Genomic DNA, 12,519 nt, shown 5'->3' on the forward strand with positions numbered 1-12,519 from the left:
GAAAGTACTTAAAAAACAGAAAAGACTTGGTGATGCTGGATGTTTTAGGTTTTATTTTCTTGGTGTTGCCTCAGATTCTAAGGTCTAATCTTGCTTTCTGATCACTAATAGTTAAAAACATTAAAAAAAATTCGTATGGACAGTATAGCTTTACTGCTTAGGAAAAGATTTCATATGAAATATACAAATACAGGGCTATCTTAGTCCAGTGTCATGTCAATATTGTAGAAGTTCAAGTCCTATATTTCCTTTCATTCACTTTATCTTATTGAAAAAGTCATTACATTTTGTTTTAGAAATAACTTTCCCCAAGTTCAGAACCACTTATAACACTAATAAATACACACATACATGTCAATACACAATGACTGGGTGCTGCCTTGGCATTTAGCACTTACACAGTGAACTGTGAGCACCAATCACTGCAGCCTTTTCTCACCCAGGATTTATAGCTGCTCCAAGAGCTCAATATAGTGCAGTGGACACACAACAATTAGGTGTGGACAGTCCCACTCAGAATTGTTTTAATTTTTCTTGTTCTGCTCCTTTAAATATTTTTAAGCTTCAGTAGGAGAAGATGCAACCATGTCAGAATTGTTACCATCCATTTAATGACTTTATGGGCACTGAGTGACTATGAACACCCTTTAGAATAAATGCCAATATAAAACAGCTTGGGAGTATACCTTAAATTTGGATTGGAAACCTTACAGTTGCTTAAAAAACTGTCAATTGGAAAAGAACTTGAAATAAAAGTGTTGTCAACAAACAGCTCAACACACAATTAACTTAGAAATACTAGAATGACCTCAAAGGACATAGTGCATTTACAAGCAAATTTTGTGTAATTGAGGGCAGTTTTAAAAAATGGAGACTAGAGCACAGCAAAAGAAGGGAACTCTAAAAGGCAGGTTTTGATTATAATAGCCCACAGCTGGGTGTGCATCAACTCTCTTATTACATTATGCAATTTGATCTTCTCACCCAGTGGGCAAAACCTTCCTCAGGGTGAGAAAAGTGAGAATGTCAATGGCAGAGGATCAGTAGAAGACCAGAAAAAAAGTCTTCAGGCATGGAAGAAAGTGGGTCACAGAGAGGTAAAGCCACCTGGCTAAGCTGCCTCAAATGGAAGTTGATGGACCAGCATTTGAATCCAAGAAGGCTGCACCCAAAGCCCAGATTGTCCACCACTAAGTAATATGCTTCATACTGAGTATTCTAAAGCAAGGCACTCCAATATATGTGTCCTGGGCGTGGGAAATTTTCAGAAAGACTGGCCCAGTATTCAAAAATGAACCGTAAGTTTTTTCCTCACCTGGAGTGACAGTTTGTAGGCTGTGGCCTCCTTTACTTGCAGCACAGGCAGATGCACTGTCAATATCAGTCCCTGTGGTCATGATCTATCCCAATCCCTGGCTGCATGCTTCTGGCTGTGCTTCATATTTGTAATCAGGTCATGGCTACATCTCTCTCTCTCTCTCTCACACACACACACACACACACACACACACACACACACACCACATAAAGAAAATACAAGAAAGCTATACCCAAAATGGTTTTTTCTCAGTGCATACATATTCATCCACATCTATTCATAATTACTTGGGTGCACTAATAACCAGAGTTACAACACCACACAGGGCCAAAAAAATATGATGGAGACTGTGTTTATTAATGCATTTCTGAAATATATGTAGACAGCAAAGAAGAATTCTCAACAATTAATACAAAGCCTATGACTAAAGATGAGGCCATATTCACGCACACTTTTGTAGAATGCAGGACATTTGATAGAGTCTCCTAGGAGTTTCAAAAAGTACCTAATAGGAAGAGGCAGAAAGTAATTCCTGATGGAACATTTTTAGCAAGCTGTAATATGTGGACAATGATGCATTTCCCTGTTGAGAAACAATGCACAGTTAATTGCACACTGTGGAATCTGGCAGTTTATGTAAATCATATTTTAGAACTGGCTGTAGCAGGAATTTATGGAGTGCAGGTTGGTGAGTTTGGATGATGAGCTCCTTACGTGTGTTGTCTGGCAAGACTGTCCCTGTGTGGGGGACATGGGATTCACTCTGAGTATTGTAGATATTTGGGATGGGCAGTGGATGGGCTGTAGGAAGTCATTTTTCTACAAACCTGAGAAGAAGCTTCACCACAAGGCTACTACAGAAGAAGAGCACAATGATTCCCAACTCTTCCTGGACATCTATCTGCATTCATGCCTGATAAACAAAGGAAAAGTTTGGTTCCTCCATGAGAAGTTCTGCTATAGTCATCCCTTATGCCTTCTATAAATATCCATGTACTGGAGGAGACATAGAATAGTGAAAATCTAAAACCTATATCTGCAAAATTACAATTAAGCTAAAGGGACCTACTGAGTAGCATGAGTTTCTTGTTTTGCATTGTTTGAAATGGAGTATGGCTAGAACTTCTCAGCACAGGCTAAACACACTGACCTACATTTTCCTAAAGCACACACGGCCCGGCAGCAGTCAATTAGAGCTCAGAGCTCCATGTGAATTTATGTAAGTTGCTAAGAAACCATTTAGGAAATGTTTATTTCCTGACCCAAATAAGACTTCTTGTTCCATTAATCTTCCTAGAATACTTAGCCTATTTTTCTCACTAAATACACAGAACCAGTGTATTATTACAATTATTACAATTCTACAAGCCAAATGTGAATCCTACTAATCTAAATATTATACTTATTAATACTCCAATGCCTTCTGCATTGTGTGAAATCTTATTAACTTATTCATTGATCTGGAGGATACTAAATGTGTGAAGGTAGGATCTAAGTCCTTGTAATCTAAGTGAGGAGATTTTAAAAGCACAAGGGTGTGTCATTGTTCATAGGAAAAATATTCCAAAACCTCCAGTGGATGTAGGATGTTGCAGATGGTATCAAACCCTGTACAGATTTTTACCAACATATATACCTATGAAACAGTTTAATTTATACATTAACCATGGTAAATGATTACTAATAATAATGAATAATGTAGAACTATTATAACAAAATACTGCAATACAATTGGCAGGATCACTATTCTTACCCTTTGGGGCCATTATTAAGTAAATAAACATTACTTAAACAAAGGTACTGTGTGTGAGATGGCTGCTCAGTGCTCAATGGAGGGTAGAGTATGCAGTGTGGATGTGCTGGACAGAGCAAACATTCACATCCTGAGCATGAAAGTGTGAAATAAGCAACAATTCATAATGGTGCATGATTCCAAACTTATCAATTTCTTATTTCTGGAGTTTCCCACTTAATATTTCCATACCATGGTTGATTCTAGATAACTAAAGTTAAGGAAAGTAAAATGATGCATGGGGGAAGTTACTGTAATTGGGGAAAAACCACCTATTCAGCTCTAAAATGAGAGCCTTTTACAGAATGGGGAAGGGATAAAAGACTCCTGAGAGTTCTCCTCAGCCACTGCTGAAGAACTTTTCATATGGATCACTTGACACTGGCTTTCCTACAAGATGCTGGCCCCAGTTTATGCTCAACTACAATTCAATAGATTGTGTCGTCCACACATTTGTTTTGGTTTTCTTAGTTTCAAACTTTGGCCATTGTATTATTTTCCATTATATCATTTAGACTTTAAGTAGTATATGACATACATAGAAAGAAGTGACTCCACTTTTAAGAAGCAGAATCCAGGCTTAGACAGATTAACTGGACCTTTCCAAGTCACACAGCTCAAAAATGACAAAGACTGCTAACGATGCAGAACCTGACCCCAACCCAGTACTCTGCAGACACCTGCCTTTTCCTCTCAACTCCTGTAAGAGTCTTCCTCAATAAGATTTAAATCAATCCACAGCTCCTTTGTGAAGCTCTTCTTATGTTTCCTGACTGGGATTATCTCCTTGAGTGTGTGCCCATGCTCTAAAATTTCCCTACTCGAGGTCTTGGACAGGTCACTCTTCTGTTCTGAGCTGCAATTTGCCATCTATAAATTAGAATAATTAAAGAGAAAAGTTGGAACAACCTTGTTTCAGAATTAAGTGAAAACTTTATTATTTCTCTGAAACATAATGATAGAATTATGGTTTTAAAATCAATCTGCCACATTGCATTTCCTAAATAGTTCTTAATTATAATCAATTTGCCAAGATATAAGTTATAGAGATAGGTTTTTAATATAAGTATTGTGAAAAACAAGAAGGAACTAATGTGAATGTTGGTAGTATACAATGAATGGTTTTAAAAGGAAAAGTCCTCCTTTCTTCTCTCCTTCCTTCATTTCTTCATTTTTCCCTTCTCTCATTCTGTCCCCACTCTAAATCATATGCCTATCAAAGTAATCCCTGTTCCCAGTGCACCCATATTTTTTCATGCTTCTGATTTTTTATGATCTGTTACCATGTTTAGATACTTGTAGATAAACCCACTAACATCAAATAACATGTTTTGAAGTTTTGTTCAATTTTAAGTCCTAGGCCATTCTTTCAACAGAATTAAATTTAGTCCCTTGATAGAACTCTTATTAATGCAACTAAGAAAAGCCAGTTTGAACTAGGAAAGTCAAAATCATAAAGTTATTGGGTATCTCAGTTTCTGCAGTGAGATTTTAGCACAGGGATAGAAGTAGAATGCTGAGGCAGTCAGGGCCACACATCATGTTCCCAAGGCAGGAGTTGGCTGTGCCATGGCTATTGTGACATCGCTAATCAAGATGTCATATGAAAGTGAATTTGGAATCTCTTCGTTATAACATCAATGTCCCAGGAAAAGGACTACAATTTGCTGACCAGGGACAGATAAGGTGATTATAAGCATTACTTTCTTATGGACTGGATAGGCAAAAGTTAATGGTGCAAAGACTGGCAAGCTGTACTAAACATTTTCCAGAGGAATTCTCCAAACTGAAGATTATTTATTTTCTTTGCAAGATAGTATTCTTTGCAAACTAATGATATTCTTCCAATCAGAATAAGGTTCTTCTAGTCTGGAATGAAAACACTGGACTTGAAGGATGCTAAGAGGGTTAAACTGTAAAATAATAAGAAAATTAAATGTTTTAATGTTATCAATGATTCCAGTGGCATGGATATCTGTGTCATTGCTACTCATCATTATCCCTGTAGTCATTGTTTCTCTGTCTTTACCTGGATTCCAGCACAGAGACACCTGCACCAAAAAAAATATGAAGAGTCAATGAATTAAATTTCCAAAGTATCTACTAACATCAGTTAGTAAAGAAATATATATCACCTTTAAAACATTTGATCATTTTGGTGATTTTCAAAGACATAGACAAAATGCTGAAGAATGTAGCTGATCCTGTTTAATTCTGGAGAAGCCTTGAGATAAAATATTACTGAGAACTTTTTTGTATTACAAATATTCCCCTGGTATAAGGCATAACTGATGTTCTTCCCTTTGAATTTTGTGTCTTTCTCTCAAAATAAGCTCCTTCAGGAGAACAACTGTAGCTATATCGATACTTGTGGAAAGGAGGGATCCCTCATCTCTTTCCCTGAAACTAATATTTGTTTTATTAGTCCCCCTCTATAAAATGAATAGGATACATTAGTGGGGGTTGAATTATTAACCAGCAGTAGTTTCTTTCAGTCATAGGAGATAAGGCTGAAAGGACTTGGCTAAAAATTATGCAACTAATTATATGGTGATCCTAGAGAATGTAGTGTTGCTGGCTCAAACCTAGGGTTAGGGCATGTAGGAAGGACATTGTGACATATTTCTCAATTGTTTGAAACTTTAAAACACAAACATAAAAAAAATTAGATTTCTAAATAAGAACCATCTATAGAATTTATATTGGTGATGGGCAAGAACCTTCTTTAGGAAAGAGCAGCTAAAATTCCTAAGAAGCAATCACAATATCAGTTTTAGCATGGGTTAAAATGAATTAGTTATTAACATTACTGCTTCTACTGAGAAAACCTGCAATCTACAAACTTACACCATATTCCATACTGAATGCAAGTTTTTAAATATACTGTTTCTAACACTTTTATTAGTTTTGTAAGAGGTTCCATCAGTTTCTATTTTACATACAGGAAAGTGGAAGCTAGGAAAGGCTGAATGATTTTTCCAATATTGCTAAGTATGAGGTCAGAGCTAGGAGTCTACCCAACCCCCTGTACCTCCCTCACATATGGTTCTCAAGTGAAAAGTGAATTCAGAATGACAGAAAGTTAATCATATCTGCTTTTTGCATACAACCCTCTGAGGTGGACTTTCCTTGTCCTGTTTTCCAGTGACCACATATGAGTGCATAGACACATGCGATGCACTCCATTCTTCTGGCCAAATTAAATGAACCAGTTTTGCTCAGTTTAACTATCTGTAAGCATTGGGGTGGGGGATGGAAATTTAGAACATATGTTCTGGGTACCTACAGGTCTTCAGTACTGCCATTCCTTTATTTAAGATGTTGGTACCTAATCCTTATTTATAATAGGCCCAGTGGAGATGTTAAGACACATATATGACTAGTTCCACACATGATGTCCCAAATTTTGAGGACCATCTTCTTACCTATAGTAAGCCAAAATTCTCATTGTGCACAGTCCCAGAGGAGATACTATTTAACTCTCACTCAGAGTGGCTGCTTGAGGTTACTACTGTCCAGATCAACTTCATACCTGCTTTTTCAGACTCCACATTAGTGCCTATTCATTTTGTCTTTATGTATGGGCATAACCTTCTCTTTTTTTCCACATTGTGAATCATGGTACCTCCATTACATGGAAAACATCATTCTAGTCATTTAAAAACTTAGTAATCTTATGTATGCTATGAGGTTGATATTGGTGTGTGCATTTATGCTGATAATGAAGTAGGATTATGAATTCTTAAAGTGTTAGAAAGTGCTAGATTGAGATCTGCATGCTTACAAACATCTAGGTATTTCTATAATAATTATTATCATTATAATAAAAGATGTATTTCAAATGCCAGGATAATAACACTTATTAAAATGAAAAATAAATTGACTCTATTAAACATCAACAATTTAAGTATGCAGTCATATAACTCTTATTTCTGGAAAACAATTAGGTGGAATACCAAGCATTAATAAGTTTTTCAGGAAAAATTAGTGAAACCAATCAGATACAACACTTATTTTTCTCCTGTATACTTTGGCAATGATTTTTGTGAAGAAAGCAATCTATTTTTTAACATTAATATTGCCAGTGATCACAATTTCCTACTAAAGGAACTGAGAACTCAAATTAGAGCAGTTGCACTCTACAAACTGTTGTCAGGCAACTTTTTGGATTTTTTTTTTCATTTTTCTTTTATTATTCATATTTGCATACAAGGCTTGGTTCATTTCGCCCCCCTGCCCCCACCCCCTCCCATACCACCCACTCCGCCCCCTCCCTCTCCCCCACCCCAATAACCAGCAGAAACTATTTTGCCCTTATTTCTAATTTTGTTGTAGAGAGAGTATAAGCAATAACAGGAAGGGACAAGGGTTTTTGTTGGTTGAAATAAGGATAGCTATACAGGGCATTGACTCACATTGATTTCCTGTGCGTGGGTGTTACCTTCTAGGTTAATTCTTTTTGATCTAACCTTTTCTCTAGTACCTGATCCCCTTTTCATATTGGCCTCAGTTGCTTTAGGGTATCTGCTTTAGTTTCTCTGCATTAAGGACAACAAATGCTAGCTAGTTTTTTACGTGTCTTACCTATCCTCACCCCTTCCTTATGTGCTCTCGCTTTTATCATGTGCTCATAGTCAAATCCCCTTGTTGTGTTTGCCCTTGATCTAATGTCCACATATGAGGGAGAACATACAATTTTTGGTCTTTTGGGCCAGGCTAACCTCACTCAGAATGATGTTCTCCAATTCCATCCATTTACCAGCGAATGATAACATTTCGTTCTTCTTCATGGCTGCATAGAATTCCATTGTGTATGGATACCACATTTTCTTAATCCATTTGTCAGTGGTGGGGCATCTTGGCTGTTTCCATAAGTTGGCTATTGTGAATAGTGCCATAATAAACATGGATGTGCAGGTGCCTCTGGAGTAACCTGTGTCACAGTCTTTTGGGTATATCCCCAAGAGTGGTATTGCTGGATCAAATGGTAGATCGATGTCCAGCTTTTTAAGTAGCCTCCAAATTTTTTTCCAGAGTGGATGTACTAATCTACATTCCAACCAACAGTGTAAGAGGGTTCCTTTTTCCCCGCATCCTCACCAACACCTGTTGTTAGAGATGTTGCTGATGATGGCTATTCTAACAGGGGTGAGGTGGAATCTTAGCATGGTTTTAATTTGCATTTCCTTTATTGCTAGAGATGGTGGGCATTTTTTCATGTGTTTTCTGGCCATTTGAATTTCTTCTTTTGAGAAAGTTCTGTTTAGTTCACGTGCCCATTCTTTATTGGTTCATTAGTTTTAGGAGACTTTAGTTTTTTAAGTTCCCTATATATTCTGGTTATCAGTCCTTTGTCTGATGTATAGTTGGCAAATATTATCTCCCACTCTGTGGGTGTTCTCTTCAGTTTAGAGACCATTTCTTTTGATGAACAGAAGCTTTTTAGTTTTATGAGGTCCCATTTATCTATGCTATCTCTTAGTTGCTGTGCTGCTGGGGTTTCATTGAGAAAGTTCTTACCTATACCTACTAACTCCAGAGTATTTTCTACTCTTTCTTGTATCAACTTAAGAGTTTGGGGTTTGATATTAAGATCCTTGATCCATTTTGAGTTAATATTGGTATAGGGTGATATACATGGATTTAGTTTCAGTTTTTTGCTGACTGCTAACCAGTTTTCCAAGCAGTTTTTGTTGAAGAGGCTGCTATTTCTCCATCGTATATTTTTAGCTCCTTTGTCAAAGATAAGTCGGTTATAGTTGTGTGGCTTCATATCTGGGTCCTCTATTCTGTTCCACTGGTCTTCATGTCTGTTTTTGTGCCAGTACCATGCTGTTTTTATTGTTATTGCTTTGTAATATAGTTTGAAGTCAGGTATTGTGATACCTCCTGCATTGTTCTTTTGACTGAGTATTGCCTTGGCTATTCGTGGCCTCTTGTGTTTCCATACAAATTTAACAGTAGATTTTTCAATCTCTTTAATGAATGTCATTGGAATTTTGATGGGAATTGCATTAAACATGTAGATTACTTTTGGGAGTATCGACATTTTTACTATGTTGATTCTACCAATCCATGAACATGGGAGATCTCTCCACTTTCTATAGTCTTCCTCAATCTCTTTCTTCAGAAGTGTGTAGTTTTCCTTGTAGAGGTCTTTCACATCTTTTGTTAGGTTTACACCTAGGTATTTGATGTTGTTTGAGGCTATTGTAAATGGAATTGTTTTCATACATTCTTTTTCCGTTTGCTCATTGTTAGTGTATAGAAATGCTAATGATTTTTCTATGTTGATTTTATATCCTGCTACCTTGCTATAGCTATTGATGATGTCCAGAAGCTTCTGAGTAGAGTTTTTTGGGTCTTTAAGGTATAGGATCATGTCATCTGCAAATAGGGATATTTTGACAGTTTCTTTACCTATTTGTATTCCTTTTATTCCTTCTTCTTGCCTAATTGCTCTGGCTAGGAATTCCAGTGCTATGTTGAATAGGAGTGGAGATAGTGGGCATCCTTGTCTGGTTCCTGATTTTAGAGGGAATGGTTTTAGTTTTTCTCCATTAAGTGTAATGCTGGCTGTAGGTTTGTCATATATAGCTTTTATAATGTTGAGGAACTTTCCTTCTATTCCTAGTTTTCTTAGAGCTTTTATCATGAAATGATGTTGGATCTTATCAAAGGCTTTTTCTGCATCTACTGAGATGATCAAGTGGTTTTTGTCTTTGCTTCTGTTAATGTGGTTTATTACGTTTATTGATTTTCGTATGTTGAACCACCCCTGCATCCCTGGGATGAAGCCTACTTGAATAGGCTTTTTGAATAATCTTTTTGATGTGTTGCTGAATTCGGTTTTCCATTATTTTGTTGAGGATTTTTGCATAAATGTTCATTAAGGAGATTGGCCTATAGTTCTCCTTTTTGGAGGTGTCATTGCCTGGTTTTGGAATAAGTGTAATACTGGCTTCATAAAATGTGTTTGGCAGTTTTCCTTCCCTTTCTATTTTGTGGAACAGTTTAAGGAGGGTTGGTATCAGTTCTTCTTTAATGGTCTGATAGAATTCAGCAGAGAATCCATCAGGTCCTGGACTTTTCTTTTTGGGGAGACTCTTGATTGATGCTTCAATTTCATTTTGTGTTATAGATCTATTCAGGTGATTAATTTCCTCTTGGTTCAGTTTTGGATGATCATATGTATCTAGAAATCTGTCCATTTCTTTTAGATTTTCAAATTTATTTGAATATAGGTTCTCAAAGTAGTCTGATGATTTCCTGGACTTCCATGGCGTTTGTTGTTATCTCCCCTTTTGCATTCCTAATTCTACTAATTTGGGTTTTTTCTCTCCTCATTTTCGTCACGTTTGCCAGGGGTCTATCGATCTTGTTTTTTTTTTTCAAAGAACCAACTTTTTGTTTCATTAATTCTTTGTATGGTTTTTTTGGTTTCTATTTCGTTGATTTCAGATCTTATTTTTATTATTTCTCTCCTATTTGTTTTGGGATTTCCTTGTTCTTGTTTTTCTAGGAGTTTGAGATGTATCATTAGGTCATTATTTGGGATCTTTCAATCTTTGTAATATATGCACTCATGGCTATAAACTTTCCTCTAAAGACTGCCTTAGTTATATCCCATAGGTTCCGGTAGGTTGTGTTTTCATTTTCATTGACTTCCAGAAACTTTTTAATTTCCTCTTTTATTGCATCAATGATCCATTGTTCATTAAGTAATGAGTTATTTAGTTTCCAGCTGTTTGCATGTTTTTTGTCTTTACTTTTGTTGTTGAGTTCTACTTTTACTGCATTGTGGTCAGATAGTATGCATGGTATTATTTCTATTTTCTTATATTTGCTGAGGCTTGCTTGTGCCCTAGGATATGATCTATTTTGGAGAAGGTTCCATGGGCTGCTGAGAAGAATGTATATTGTGTAGAGGTTGGATGAAATGTTCTGTAGACATCTACTAGGTCCATTTGATCTATTGCATATTTTAGATCTTGGATTTCTTTATTGAGTTTTTGTTTGGATGACCTATCTATTGATGATAATGGAGTGTTAAAGTCTCCCACAAGCACTGTGTTGGCATTAATATATGCTTTTAGGTCTTTCAGGGTATGTTTGATGAAATTGGGTGCATTGACATTGGGTGCATACAGATTGATGATTATTATTTCCTTTTGGTCTATTTCCCCTTTTATTAGTATGGAATGTCCTTCTTTATCTCGTTTGATCAATGTAGGTTTGAAGTCTACTTTGTCAGAGATAAGTATTGCTACTCCTGCCTGTTTTGGTGGGCCATTGGCTTGGTAAATCTTCTTCCAGCCTTTCATCCTCAGCATATGCTTATTTCTGTCAGTGAGATGAGTTTCCTGTAAGCAACAAATTGTTGGATCTTCTTTTTTAATCCATTTTGTCAAACCGTGTCTTTTGATGGTTGAATTAAGTCCATTAACATTAAGCGTTAGTACTGATAGGTATGTGGTGATTCCTGCCATTTAGTTGTCTTAGTTGTTTGAAGGTTTGATTGTGTGTACCTAACTTGATGTTACTCTCTACTGTCTTGCTTTTTCTTATCCTGTGGTTTGGTGCTGCCTGCCTTTTCATGGTTAAGTTGGGTGTCACTTTCTGTGTGCAGGATCCCTTGCAGAATCTTTTGTAATGGTGGCTTTGTGGTCACATATTGTTTTAGTTTCTGCTTCTCATGGAAGACTTTTATTGCTCCATCTATTTTGAATGATAGCTTTGATGGGTAGAGTATCCTGGGGTTGAAGTTATTTTCACTCAGTGCCCGGAAGATCTCACCCCACACTCTTCTTGCTTTTATTGTTTCTGTTGAGAAGTCTGCTGTGATTTTGATGGGTTTACCTTTGTATGTTACTTGTTTTTTCTCTCTTACAGCCTTCAATATTCTTTCCTTAGTTTCTGAACTTGTTGTTTTAATGATGATATGTCATGGAGTAGTTCTATTTTGACCTGGTCTGTTTGGTGTCCTGGAGGCCTCTTGCATTTGTATGGGAATATCTTTCTCTAGATTTGGGAAATTTTCTGTTATTATTTTGTTGAATATATTATGCATTCCCTTCGCTTGCACTTCTTCTCCTTCTTCGATGCCCATGATTCTCATGTTTGGTCTTTTGATGGAGTCAGTGAGTTCTTGCATTTTCTTTTCACAGGTCTTGAGTTGTTTAATTAATAGTTCTTCGGTTTTTCCTTTAATTACCATTTAATCTTCAAGTTCTGAGATTCTGTTTTCTGTTTGTTACATTCTGCTGGATTGGCCTTCCGTTTTGTTTTGCAGTTCTGTTTCATTCTTTTTTCTGAGGTTTTCCATATCCTGGCAGTTTTCCTCTTTAATGTTGTCTATTTTTGTCCTGAGTTCTTTTATCCGTTTATTCATTGTGTTCTCTCTTTCACT

Source organism: Castor canadensis, chromosome 3 (genome assembly GCF_047511655.1).
Source record: "Castor canadensis chromosome 3, mCasCan1.hap1v2, whole genome shotgun sequence".
Taxonomy (NCBI): Eukaryota; Metazoa; Chordata; class Mammalia; order Rodentia; family Castoridae; genus Castor; species Castor canadensis.